The sequence below is a fragment of the Ascidia mentula genome, chromosome 4 (assembly GCF_947561715.1).
Source record: "Ascidia mentula chromosome 4, kaAscMent1.1, whole genome shotgun sequence".
Taxonomy (NCBI): Eukaryota; Metazoa; Chordata; class Ascidiacea; order Phlebobranchia; family Ascidiidae; genus Ascidia; species Ascidia mentula.
Window position 1 is genome coordinate 10,279,800 of NC_138569.1, and position 9,965 is coordinate 10,289,764.

A 9,965-nucleotide genomic window follows, 5' to 3' on the forward strand; every position below is an offset into this window, starting at 1 on the left:
GTTCTTGTGCGACAGAAAAGGTGCAGATGATGGATAGAAATCGACCGACTCAAATTTCGGTTGAAGGAACTTCATCGGATATTTCTCATTTTCACATTTGAAAGCGATGAAATGCTCTTTTCGACTTGTTTCATATGCTACTAAGAGCACAGGTGGCAATGGTCGAGGCGCTTGGATTCACCATCAATTCCTATAAAATTATTGCAAAAAAAGTATTTGTGAGTTTTTCTTCTTACTGGTTGTGGTTCACATAAAAAAGATCCTCCACAATTGCGACACAGCTATAGATTCGATTTGTAATCGTTCTCTTTTCATTGGGTATACAAAAAATCTAAGAAGGTCTCGATCAAACAAAACCTACTATGGTATGTCGTCACATTCGATGTCGACATTTCCAGCATCGTTTGTCAAACAAAACATGGGGAATCTATAGTCGCTGGCACAATATTATTTTCGCTCTAAAAAAAGCTTGGAAATGCCTCGACCCGGGATTGAACCAGGGACCTTTAGATCTTCAGTCTAACGCTCTCCCAACTGCGCTATCGAGGCGCATCGGTGGCCAGTACGGGGCTCGAACCCGCGACATTTGCGTTATTAGCACAACGCTCTAACCAACTGAGCTAACCGGCCGCACGTAAAGCCATCTTCTATTTGAGATTGCATTCAGAGAATATATGTGAAGAGGTTACTTCTTGAGGAGTGTTATCTTTTCTGAAACAAAATTAATCCCTTTGAAACTGTTTTTCAAACCGCGTGTTCCCTCTTTGAAGTGGCAAGGAAGTTGCAATGGGTGAAGAAGACAAACAGGCTGAAATCACTGTATCTTCGATATTAAAACAGCATTGAATCCAACAAAACAAACTTCAAATTTGCATTGGCCGGGAATCGAACCCGGGCCTCCCGCGTGGCAGGCGAGAATTCTACCACTGAACCACCAATGCTAAGCTTCCCAAACCGGGAATCGAACCCGGGCCGCCTGGGTGAAAGCCAGGAATCCTGACCACTAGACCATTTGGGAGGGCCTGATAAGATCATAGCAGTATTGATCAATATCCTAGTTTAGCCTAGCAAAAACCAATCTGGTCCGTGTTCTTGTGCGACAGAAAAGGTGCAGATGCTGGATAGAAATCGTCCGACTCAAATTTCGGTTGAAGGAACTTCATCGGATATTTCTCATTTTCACATTTGAAAGCGATGAAATGCTCTTTTCGACTTGTTTCATATGCTACTAAGAGCACAGGTGGCAATGGTCGAGGCGCTTGGATTCACCATCAATTCCTATAAAATTATTGCAAAAAAAGTATTTGTGAGTTTTTCTTCTTACTTGTTGTGGTTCACATAAAAAAGATCCTCCACAATTGCGACACAGCTATAGATTCGATTTGTAATCGTTCTCTTTTCATTGGGTATACAAAAAATCTAAGAAGGTCTCGATCAAACAAAACCTACTATGGTATGTCGTCACATTCGATGTCGACATTTCCAGCATCGTTTGTCAAACAAAACATGGGGAATCTATAGTCGCTGGCACAATATTATTTTCGCTCTAAAATAAGCTTGGAAATGCCTCGACCCGGGATTGAACCAGGGACCTTTAGATCTTCAGTCTAACGCTCTCCCAACTGCCCTATCGAGGCGCATCGGTGGCCAGTACGGGGCTCGAACCCACGACATTTGCGTTATTAGCACAACGCTCTAACCAACTGAGCTAACCGGCCGCACGTAAAGCCATCTTCTATTTGAGATTGCATTCAGAGAATATATGTGAAGAGATTACTTCTTGAGGAGTGTTATCTTTTCTGAAATAAAATTAATCCCTTTGAAACTGTTTTTCCAACCGCGTGTTCCCTATTTGAAGTGGCAAGGAAGTTGCAATGGGTGAAGAAGACAAACAGGCTGAAATCACTGTATCTTCGATATTAAAACAGCATTGAATCCAACAAAACACACTTCAAATTTGCATTGGCCGGGAATCGAACCCGGGCCTCCCGCGTGGCAGGCGAGAATTCTACCACTGAACCACCAATGCTAAGCTTCCCAAACCGGGAATCGAACCCGGGCCGCCTGGGTGAAAGCCAGGAATCCTGACCACTAGACCATTTGGGAGGGCCTGATAAGATCATAGCAGTATTGATCAATATCCTAGTTTAGCCTAGCAAAAACCAATCTGGTCCGTGTTCTTGTGCGACAGAAAAGGTGCAGATGCTGGATAGAAATCGTCCGACTCAAATTTCGGTTGAAGGAACTTCATCGGATATTTCTCATTTTCACATTTGAAAGCGATGAAATGCTCTTTTCGACTTGTTTCATATGCTACTAAGAGCACAGGTGGCAATGGTCGAGGCGCTTGGATTCACCATCAATTCCTATAAAATTATTGCAAAAAAAGTATTTGTGAGTTTTTCTTCTTACTTGTTGTGGTTCACATAAAAAAGATCCTCCACAATTGCGACACAGCTATAGATTCGATTTGTAATCGTTCTCTTTTCATTGGGTATACAAAAAATCTAAGAAGGTCTCGATCAAACAAAACCTACTATGGTATGTCGTCACATTCGATGTCGACATTTCCAGCATCGTTTGTAAAACAAAACATGGGGAATCTATAGTCGCTGGCACAATATTATTTTCGCTCTAAAAAAAGCTTGGAAATGCCTCGACCCGGGATTGAACCAGGGACCTTTAGATCTTCAGTCTAACGCTCTCACAACTGCGCTATCGAGGCGCATCGGTGGCCAGTACGGGGCTCGAACCCGCGACATTTGCGTTATTAGCACAACGCTCTAACCAACTGAGCTAACCGGCCGCACGTAAAGCCATCTTCTATTTGAGATTGCATTCAGAGAATATATGTGAAGAGGTTACTTCTTGAGGAGTGTTATCTTTTCTGAAATAAAATTAATCCCTTTATAACTGTTTTTCCAACCGCGTGTTCCCTCTTTGAAGTGGCAAGGAAGTTGCAATGGGTGAAGAAGACAAACAGGCTGAAATCACTGTATCTTCGATATTAAAACAGCATTGAATCCAACAAAACAAACTTCAAATTTGCATTGGCCGGGAATCGAACCCGGGCCTCCCGCGTGGCAGGCGAGAATTCTACCACTGAACCACCAATGCTAAGCTTCCCAAACCGGGAATCGAACCCGGGCCGCCTGGGTGAAAGCCAGGAATCCTGACCACTAGACCATTTGGGAGGGCCTGATAAGATCATAGCAGTATTGATCAATATACTAGTTTAGCCTAGCAAAAACCAATCTGGTCCGTGTTCTTGTGCGACAGAAAAGGTGCAGATGCTGGATAGAAATCGTCCGACTCAAATTTCGGTTGAAGGAACTTCATCGGATATTTCTCATTTTCACATTTGAAAGCGATGAAATGCTCTTTTCGTCTTGTTTCATATGCTACTAAGAGCACAGGTGGCAATGGTCGAGGCGCTTGGATTCACCATCAATTCCTATAAAATTATTGCAAAAAAAGTATTTGTGAGTTTTTCTTCTTACTTGTTGTGGTTCACATAAAAAAGATCCTCCACAATTGCGACACAGCTATATATTCGATTTGTAATCGTTCTCTTTTCATTGGGTATACAAAAAATCTAAGAAGGTCTCGATCAAACAAAACCTACTATGGTATGTCGTCACATTCGATGTCGACATTTCCAGCATCGTTTGTCAAACAAAACATGGGGAATCTATAGTCGCTGGCACAATATTATTTTCGCTCTAAAATAAGCTTGGAAATGCCTCGACCCGGGATTGAACCAGGGACCTTTAGATCTTCAGTCTAACGCTCTCCCAACTGCGCTATCGAGGCGCATCGGTGGCCAGTACGGGGCTCGAACCCACGACATTTGCGTTATTAGCACAACGCTTTAACCAACTGAGCTAACCGGCCGCACGTAAAGCCATCTTCTATTTGAGATTGCATTCAGAGAATATATGTGAAGAGATTACTTCTTGAGGAGTGTTATCTTTTCTGAAATAAAATTAATCCCTTTGAAACTGTTTTTCCAACCGCGTGTTCCCTCTTTGAAGTGGCAAGGAAGTTGCAATGGGTGAAGAAGACAAACAGGCTGAAATCACTGTATCTTCGATATTAAAACAGCATTGAATCCAACAAAACAAACTTCAAATTTGCATTGGCCGGGAATCGAACCCGGGCCTCCCGCGTGGCAGGCGAGAATTCTACCACTGAACCACCAATGCTAAGCTTCCCAAACCGGGAATCGAACCCGGGCCGCCTGGGTGAAAGCCAGGAATCCTGACCACTAGACCATTTGGGAGGGCCTGATAAGATCATAGCAGTATTGATCAATATCCTAGTTTAGCCTAGCAAAAACCAATCTGGTCCGTGTTCTTGTGCGACAGAAAAGGTGCAGATGCTGGATAGAAATCGTCCGACTCAAATTTCGGTTGAAGGAACTTCATCGGATATTTCTCATTTTCACATTTGAAAGCGATGAAATGCTCTTTTCGACTTGTTTCATATGCTACTAAGAGCACAGGTGGCAATGGTCGAGGCGCTTGGATTCACCATCAATTCCTATAAAATTATTGCAAAAAAAGTATTTGTGAGTTTTTCTTCTTACTTATTGTGGTTCACATAAAAAAGATCCTCCACAATTGCGACACAGCTATAGATTCGGTTTGTAATCGTTCTCTTTTCATTGGGTATACAAAAAATCTAAGAAGGTCTCGATCAAACAAAACCTACTATGGTATGTCGTCACATTCGATGTCGACATTTCCAGCATCGTTTGTCAAACAAAACATGAGGAATCTATAGTCGCTGGCACAATATTATTTTCGCTCTAAAAAAACTTGGAAATGCCTCGACCCGGGATTGAACCAGGGACCTTTAGATCTTCAGTCTAACGCTCTCCCAACTGAGCTATCGAGGCGCATCGGTGGCCAGTACGGGGCTCGAACCCGCGACATTTGCGTTATTAGCACAACGCTCTAACCAACTGAGCTAACCGGCCGCACGTAAAGCCATCTTCTATTTGAGATTGCATTCAGAGAATATATGTGAAGAGATTACTTCTTGAGGAGTGTTATCTTTTCTGAAATAAAATTAATCCCTTTGAAACTGTTTTTCCAACCGCGTGTTCCCTCTTTGAAGTGGCAAGGAAGTTGCAATGGGTGAAGAAGACAAACAGGCTGAAATCACTGTATCTTCGATATTAAAACAGCATTGAATCCAACAAAACAAACTTCAAATTTGCATTGGCCGGGAATCGAACCCGGGCCTCCCGCGTGGCAGGCGAGAATTCTACCACTGAACCACCAATGCTAAGCTTCCCAAACCGGGAATCGAACCCGGACCGCCTGGGTGAAAGCCAGGAATCCTGACCACTAGACCATTTGGGAGGGCCTGATAAGATCATAGCAGTATTGTTCAATATCCTAGTTTAGCCTAGCAAAAACCAATCTGGTCCGTGTTCTTGTGCGACAGAAAAGGTGCAGATGCTGGATAGAAATCGTCCGACTCAAATTTCGGTTGAAGGAACTTCATCGGATATTTCTCATTTTCACATTTGAAAGCGATGAAATGCTCTTTTCGACTTGTTTCATATGCTACTAAGAGCACAGGTGGCAATGGTCGAGGCGCTTGGATTCACCATCAATTCCTATAAAATTATTGCAAAAAAAGTATTTGTGAGTTTTTCTTCTTACTGGTTGTGGTTCACATAAAAAAGGTCCTCCACAATTGCGACACAGCTATAGATTCGATTTGTAATCGTTCTCTTTTCATTGGGTATACAAAAAATCTAAGAAGGTCTCGATCAAACAAAACCTACTATGGTATGTCGTCACATTCGATGTCGACATTTCCAGCATCGTTTGTCAAACAAAACATGGGGAATCTATAGTCGCTGGCACAATATTATTTTCGCTCTAAAAAAAGCTTGGAAATGCCTCGACCCGGGATTGAACCAGGGACCTTTAGATCTTCAGTCTAACGCTCTCCCAACTGCGCTATCGAGGCGCATCGGTGGCCAGTACGGGGCTCGAACCCGCGACATTTGCGTTATTAGCACAACGCTCTAACCAACTGAGCTAACCGGCCGCACGTAAAGCCATCTTCTATTTGAGATTGCATTCAGAGAATATATGTGAAGAGGTTACTTCTTGAGGAGTGTTATCTTTTCTGAAATAAAATTAATCCCTTTGAAACTGTTTTTCCAACCGCGTGTTCCCTCTTTGAAGTGGCAAGGAAGTTGCAATGGGTGAAGAAGACAAACAGGCTGAAATCACTGTATCTTCGATATTAAAACAGCATTGAATCCAACAAAACAAACTTCAAATTTGCATTGGCCGGGAATCGAACCCGGGTCTCCCGCGTGGCAGGCGAGAATTCTACCACTGAACCACCAATGCTAAGCTTCCCAAACCGGGAATCGAACCCGGGCCGCCTGGGTGAAAGCCAGGAATCCTGACCACTAGACCATTTGGGAGGGCCTCAAAAGATCATAGCAGTATTGATCAATATCCTAGTTTAGCCTAGCAAAAACCAATCTGGTCCGTGTTCTTGTGCGACAGAAAAGGTGCAGATGCTGGATAGAAATCGTCCGACTCCAATTTCGGTTGAATGAACTTCATCGGATATTTCTCATTTTCACATTTGAAAGCGATGAAATGCTCTTTTCGACTTGTTTCATATGCTACTAAGAGCACAGGTGGCAATGGTCGAGGCGCTTGGATTCACCATCAATTCCTATAAAATTATTGCAAAAAAAGTATTTGTGAGTTTTTCTTCTTACTTATTGTGGTTCACATAAAAAAGATCCTCCACAATTGCGACACAGCTATAGATTCGATTTGTAATCGTTCTCTTTTCATTGGGTATACAAAAAATCTAAGAAGGTCTCGATCAAACAAAACCTACTATGGTATGTCGTCACATTCGATGTCGACATTTCCAGCATCGTTTGTCAAACAAAACATGGGGAATCTATAGTCGCTGGCACAATATTATTTTCGCTCTAAAAAAAGCTTGGAAATGCCTCGACCCGGGATTGAACCAGGGACCTTTAGATCTTCAGTCTAACGCTCTCCCAACTGAGCTATCGAGGCGCATCGGTGGCCAGTACGGGGCTCGAACCCGCGACATTTGCGTTATTAGCACAACGCTCTAACCAACTGAGCTAACCGGCCGCACGTAAAGCCATCTTCTATTTGAGATTGCATTCAGAGAATATATGTGAAGAGGTTACTTCTTGAGGAGTGTTATCTTTTCTGAAATAAAATTAATCCCTTTGAAACTGTTTTTCCAACCGCGTGTTTCCTCTTTGAAGTGGCAAGGAAGTTGCAATGGGTGAAGATGACAAACAGGCTGAAATCACTGTATCTTCGATATTAAAACAGCATTGAATCCAACAAAACAAACTTCAAATTTGCGTTGGCCGGGAATCGAACCCGGGCCTCCCGCGTGGCAGGCGAGAATTCTACCACTGAACCACCAATGCTAAGCTTCCCAAACCGGGAATCGAACCCGGGCCGCCTGGGTGAAAGCCAGGAATCCTGACCACTAGACCATTTGGGAGGGCCTGATAAGATCATAGCAGTATTGATCAATATCCTAGTTTAGCCTAGCAAAAACCAATCTGGTCCGTGTTCTTGTGCGACAGAAAAGGTGCAGATGCTGGATAGAAATCGTCCGACTCAAATTTCGGTTGAAGGAACTTCATCGGATATTTCTCATTTTCACATTTGAAAGCGATGAAATGCTCTTTTCGACTTGTTTCATATCCTACTAAGAGCACAGGTGGCAATGGTCGAGGCGCTTGGATTCACCATCAATTCCTATAAAATTATTGCAAAAAAAGTATTTGTGAGTTTTTCTTCTTACTTGTTGTGGTTCACATAAAAAAGATCCTCCACAATTGCGACACAGCTATAGATTCGATTTGTAATCGTTCTCTTTTCATTGGGTATACAAAAAATCTAAGAAGGTCTCGATCAAACAAAACCTACTATGGTATGTCGTCACATTCGATGTCGACATTTCCAGCATCGTTTGTCAAACAAAACATGGGGAATCTATAGTCGCTGGCACAATATTATTTTCGCTCTAAAAAAAGCTTGGAAATGCCTCGACCCGGGATTGAACCAGGGACCTTTAGATCTTCAGTCTAACGCTCTCCCAACTGCGCTATCGAGGCGCATCGGTGGCCAGTACGGGGCTCGAACCCGCGACATTTGCGTTATTAGCACAACGCTCTAACCAACTGAGCTAACCGGCCGCACGTAAAGCCATCTTCTATTTGAGATTGCATTCAGAGAATATATGTGAAGAGATTACTTCTTGAGGAGTGTTATCTTTTCTGAAATAAAATTAATCCCTTTGAAACTGTTTTTCCAACCGCGTGTTCCCTCTTTGAAGTGGCAAGGAAGTTGCAATGGGTGAAGAAGACAAACAGGCTGAAATCACTGTATCTTCGATATTAAAACAGCATTGAATCCAACAAAACAAACTTCAAATTTGCATTGGCCGGGAATCGAACCCGGGCCTCCCGCGTGGCAGGCGAGAATTCTACCACTGAACCACCAATGCTAAGCTTCCCAAACCGGGAATCGAACCCGGACCGCCTGGGTGAAAGCCAGGAATCCTGACCACTAGACCATTTGGGAGGGCCTGATAAGATCATAGCAGTATTGTTCAATATCCTAGTTTAGCCTAGCAAAAACCAATCTGGTCCGTGTTCTTGTGCGACAGAAAAGGTGCAGATGCTGGATAGAAATCGTCCGACTCAAATTTCGGTTGAAGGAACTTCATCGGATATTTCTCATTTTCACATTTGAAAGCGATGAAATGCTCTTTTCGACTTGTTTCATATGCTACTAAGAGCACAGGTGGCAATGGTCGAGGCGCTTGGATTCACCATCAATTCCTATAAAATTATTGCAAAAAAAGTATTTGTGAGTTTTTCTTCTTACTGGTTGTGGTTCACATAAAAAAGGTCCTCCACAATTGCGACACAGCTATAGATTCGATTTGTAATCGTTCTCTTTTCATTGGGTATACAAAAAATCTAAGAAGGTCTCGATCAAACAAAACCTACTATGCTATGTCGTCACATTCGATGTCGACATTTCCAGCATCGTTTGTCAAACAAAACATGGGGAATCTATAGTCGCTGGCACAATATTATTTTCGCTCTAAAAAAAGCTTGGAAATGCCTCGACCCGGGATTGAACCAGGGACCTTTAGATCTTCAGTCTAACGCTCTCCCAACTGAGCTATCGAGGCGCATCGGTGGCCAGTACGGGGCTCGAACCCGCGACATTTGCGTTATTAGCACAACGCTCTAACCAACTGAGCTAACCGGCCGCACGTAAAGCCATCTTCTATTTGAGATTGCATTCAGAGAATATATGTGAAGAGGTTACTTCTTGAGGAGTGTTATCTTTTCTGAAATAAAATTAATCCCTTTGAAACTGTTTTTCCAACCGCGTGTTTCCTCTTTGAAGTGGCAAGGAAGTTGCAATGGGTGAAGATGACAAACAGGCTGAAATCACTGTATCTTCGATATTAAAACAGCATTGAATCCAACAAAACAAACTTCAAATTTGCGTTGGCCGGGAATCGAACCCGGGCCTCCCGCGTGGCAGGCGAGAATTCTACCACTGAACCACCAATGCTAAGCTTCCCAAACCGGGAATCGAACCCGGGCCGCCTGGGTGAAAGCCAGGAATCCTGACCACTAGACCATTTGGGAGGGCCTGATAAGATCATAGCAGTATTGATCAATATCCTAGTTTAGCCTAGCAAAAACCAATCTGGTCCGTGTTCTTGTGCGACAGAAAAGGTGCAGATGCTGGATAGAAATCGTCCGACTCAAATTTCGGTTGAAGGAACTTCATCGGATATTTCTCATTTTCACATTTGAAAGCGATGAAATGCTCTTTTCGACTTGTTTCATATCCTACTAAGAGCACAGGTGGCAATGGTCGAGGCGCTTG

The 9,965-nt window shown here is 43.1% G+C and overlaps 36 non-coding genes across 36 annotated transcripts; all 36 read right to left on the reverse strand.

The window, feature by feature from the left end:
* Positions 1 to 476: 476 nt before the first annotated feature.
* On the reverse strand, positions 477 to 549 carry Trnaf-gaa (transfer RNA phenylalanine (anticodon GAA)). The gene has a single exon. It is a non-coding gene; the product is annotated as a tRNA-Phe (tRNA).
* A 7-nt stretch (positions 550 to 556) lies between these two features.
* On the reverse strand, positions 557 to 630 carry Trnai-aau (transfer RNA isoleucine (anticodon AAU)). The gene has a single exon. It is a non-coding gene; the product is annotated as a tRNA-Ile (tRNA).
* Positions 631 to 870: 240 nt separating this feature from the next.
* Positions 871 to 941, reverse strand: Trnag-gcc (transfer RNA glycine (anticodon GCC)). Its single transcript has one exon. It is a non-coding gene; the product is annotated as a tRNA-Gly (tRNA).
* A 5-nt stretch (positions 942 to 946) lies between these two features.
* Trnae-uuc (transfer RNA glutamic acid (anticodon UUC)) lies at positions 947 to 1,018 on the reverse strand. Its single transcript has one exon. It is a non-coding gene; the product is annotated as a tRNA-Glu (tRNA).
* Positions 1,019 to 1,564: 546 nt separating this feature from the next.
* Trnaf-gaa (transfer RNA phenylalanine (anticodon GAA)) lies at positions 1,565 to 1,637 on the reverse strand. The gene has a single exon. It is a non-coding gene; the product is annotated as a tRNA-Phe (tRNA).
* Positions 1,638 to 1,644: 7 nt separating this feature from the next.
* Trnai-aau (transfer RNA isoleucine (anticodon AAU)) lies at positions 1,645 to 1,718 on the reverse strand. Its single transcript has one exon. It is a non-coding gene; the product is annotated as a tRNA-Ile (tRNA).
* A 240-nt stretch (positions 1,719 to 1,958) lies between these two features.
* Positions 1,959 to 2,029, reverse strand: Trnag-gcc (transfer RNA glycine (anticodon GCC)). The gene has a single exon. It is a non-coding gene; the product is annotated as a tRNA-Gly (tRNA).
* Positions 2,030 to 2,034: 5 nt separating this feature from the next.
* Trnae-uuc (transfer RNA glutamic acid (anticodon UUC)) lies at positions 2,035 to 2,106 on the reverse strand. The gene has a single exon. It is a non-coding gene; the product is annotated as a tRNA-Glu (tRNA).
* Positions 2,107 to 2,652: 546 nt separating this feature from the next.
* Positions 2,653 to 2,725, reverse strand: Trnaf-gaa (transfer RNA phenylalanine (anticodon GAA)). Its single transcript has one exon. It is a non-coding gene; the product is annotated as a tRNA-Phe (tRNA).
* Positions 2,726 to 2,732: 7 nt separating this feature from the next.
* Positions 2,733 to 2,806, reverse strand: Trnai-aau (transfer RNA isoleucine (anticodon AAU)). The gene has a single exon. It is a non-coding gene; the product is annotated as a tRNA-Ile (tRNA).
* A 240-nt stretch (positions 2,807 to 3,046) lies between these two features.
* Positions 3,047 to 3,117, reverse strand: Trnag-gcc (transfer RNA glycine (anticodon GCC)). The gene has a single exon. It is a non-coding gene; the product is annotated as a tRNA-Gly (tRNA).
* Positions 3,118 to 3,122: 5 nt separating this feature from the next.
* On the reverse strand, positions 3,123 to 3,194 carry Trnae-uuc (transfer RNA glutamic acid (anticodon UUC)). Its single transcript has one exon. It is a non-coding gene; the product is annotated as a tRNA-Glu (tRNA).
* Positions 3,195 to 3,740: 546 nt separating this feature from the next.
* Trnaf-gaa (transfer RNA phenylalanine (anticodon GAA)) lies at positions 3,741 to 3,813 on the reverse strand. Its single transcript has one exon. It is a non-coding gene; the product is annotated as a tRNA-Phe (tRNA).
* Positions 3,814 to 3,820: 7 nt separating this feature from the next.
* Positions 3,821 to 3,894, reverse strand: Trnai-aau (transfer RNA isoleucine (anticodon AAU)). The gene has a single exon. It is a non-coding gene; the product is annotated as a tRNA-Ile (tRNA).
* Positions 3,895 to 4,134: 240 nt separating this feature from the next.
* Trnag-gcc (transfer RNA glycine (anticodon GCC)) lies at positions 4,135 to 4,205 on the reverse strand. Its single transcript has one exon. It is a non-coding gene; the product is annotated as a tRNA-Gly (tRNA).
* Positions 4,206 to 4,210: 5 nt separating this feature from the next.
* Trnae-uuc (transfer RNA glutamic acid (anticodon UUC)) lies at positions 4,211 to 4,282 on the reverse strand. Its single transcript has one exon. It is a non-coding gene; the product is annotated as a tRNA-Glu (tRNA).
* A 545-nt stretch (positions 4,283 to 4,827) lies between these two features.
* On the reverse strand, positions 4,828 to 4,900 carry Trnaf-gaa (transfer RNA phenylalanine (anticodon GAA)). Its single transcript has one exon. It is a non-coding gene; the product is annotated as a tRNA-Phe (tRNA).
* A 7-nt stretch (positions 4,901 to 4,907) lies between these two features.
* On the reverse strand, positions 4,908 to 4,981 carry Trnai-aau (transfer RNA isoleucine (anticodon AAU)). Its single transcript has one exon. It is a non-coding gene; the product is annotated as a tRNA-Ile (tRNA).
* Positions 4,982 to 5,221: 240 nt separating this feature from the next.
* Trnag-gcc (transfer RNA glycine (anticodon GCC)) lies at positions 5,222 to 5,292 on the reverse strand. The gene has a single exon. It is a non-coding gene; the product is annotated as a tRNA-Gly (tRNA).
* A 5-nt stretch (positions 5,293 to 5,297) lies between these two features.
* Positions 5,298 to 5,369, reverse strand: Trnae-uuc (transfer RNA glutamic acid (anticodon UUC)). Its single transcript has one exon. It is a non-coding gene; the product is annotated as a tRNA-Glu (tRNA).
* A 546-nt stretch (positions 5,370 to 5,915) lies between these two features.
* On the reverse strand, positions 5,916 to 5,988 carry Trnaf-gaa (transfer RNA phenylalanine (anticodon GAA)). The gene has a single exon. It is a non-coding gene; the product is annotated as a tRNA-Phe (tRNA).
* Positions 5,989 to 5,995: 7 nt separating this feature from the next.
* On the reverse strand, positions 5,996 to 6,069 carry Trnai-aau (transfer RNA isoleucine (anticodon AAU)). The gene has a single exon. It is a non-coding gene; the product is annotated as a tRNA-Ile (tRNA).
* A 240-nt stretch (positions 6,070 to 6,309) lies between these two features.
* Positions 6,310 to 6,380, reverse strand: Trnag-gcc (transfer RNA glycine (anticodon GCC)). The gene has a single exon. It is a non-coding gene; the product is annotated as a tRNA-Gly (tRNA).
* Positions 6,381 to 6,385: 5 nt separating this feature from the next.
* On the reverse strand, positions 6,386 to 6,457 carry Trnae-uuc (transfer RNA glutamic acid (anticodon UUC)). Its single transcript has one exon. It is a non-coding gene; the product is annotated as a tRNA-Glu (tRNA).
* Positions 6,458 to 7,003: 546 nt separating this feature from the next.
* Trnaf-gaa (transfer RNA phenylalanine (anticodon GAA)) lies at positions 7,004 to 7,076 on the reverse strand. Its single transcript has one exon. It is a non-coding gene; the product is annotated as a tRNA-Phe (tRNA).
* A 7-nt stretch (positions 7,077 to 7,083) lies between these two features.
* On the reverse strand, positions 7,084 to 7,157 carry Trnai-aau (transfer RNA isoleucine (anticodon AAU)). Its single transcript has one exon. It is a non-coding gene; the product is annotated as a tRNA-Ile (tRNA).
* Positions 7,158 to 7,397: 240 nt separating this feature from the next.
* Trnag-gcc (transfer RNA glycine (anticodon GCC)) lies at positions 7,398 to 7,468 on the reverse strand. The gene has a single exon. It is a non-coding gene; the product is annotated as a tRNA-Gly (tRNA).
* Positions 7,469 to 7,473: 5 nt separating this feature from the next.
* Positions 7,474 to 7,545, reverse strand: Trnae-uuc (transfer RNA glutamic acid (anticodon UUC)). The gene has a single exon. It is a non-coding gene; the product is annotated as a tRNA-Glu (tRNA).
* A 546-nt stretch (positions 7,546 to 8,091) lies between these two features.
* On the reverse strand, positions 8,092 to 8,164 carry Trnaf-gaa (transfer RNA phenylalanine (anticodon GAA)). Its single transcript has one exon. It is a non-coding gene; the product is annotated as a tRNA-Phe (tRNA).
* A 7-nt stretch (positions 8,165 to 8,171) lies between these two features.
* On the reverse strand, positions 8,172 to 8,245 carry Trnai-aau (transfer RNA isoleucine (anticodon AAU)). Its single transcript has one exon. It is a non-coding gene; the product is annotated as a tRNA-Ile (tRNA).
* Positions 8,246 to 8,485: 240 nt separating this feature from the next.
* Trnag-gcc (transfer RNA glycine (anticodon GCC)) lies at positions 8,486 to 8,556 on the reverse strand. The gene has a single exon. It is a non-coding gene; the product is annotated as a tRNA-Gly (tRNA).
* A 5-nt stretch (positions 8,557 to 8,561) lies between these two features.
* On the reverse strand, positions 8,562 to 8,633 carry Trnae-uuc (transfer RNA glutamic acid (anticodon UUC)). The gene has a single exon. It is a non-coding gene; the product is annotated as a tRNA-Glu (tRNA).
* A 546-nt stretch (positions 8,634 to 9,179) lies between these two features.
* Positions 9,180 to 9,252, reverse strand: Trnaf-gaa (transfer RNA phenylalanine (anticodon GAA)). Its single transcript has one exon. It is a non-coding gene; the product is annotated as a tRNA-Phe (tRNA).
* A 7-nt stretch (positions 9,253 to 9,259) lies between these two features.
* Positions 9,260 to 9,333, reverse strand: Trnai-aau (transfer RNA isoleucine (anticodon AAU)). The gene has a single exon. It is a non-coding gene; the product is annotated as a tRNA-Ile (tRNA).
* A 240-nt stretch (positions 9,334 to 9,573) lies between these two features.
* Positions 9,574 to 9,644, reverse strand: Trnag-gcc (transfer RNA glycine (anticodon GCC)). The gene has a single exon. It is a non-coding gene; the product is annotated as a tRNA-Gly (tRNA).
* Positions 9,645 to 9,649: 5 nt separating this feature from the next.
* Positions 9,650 to 9,721, reverse strand: Trnae-uuc (transfer RNA glutamic acid (anticodon UUC)). Its single transcript has one exon. It is a non-coding gene; the product is annotated as a tRNA-Glu (tRNA).
* Between the last annotated feature and the right edge of the window lie 244 nt (positions 9,722 to 9,965).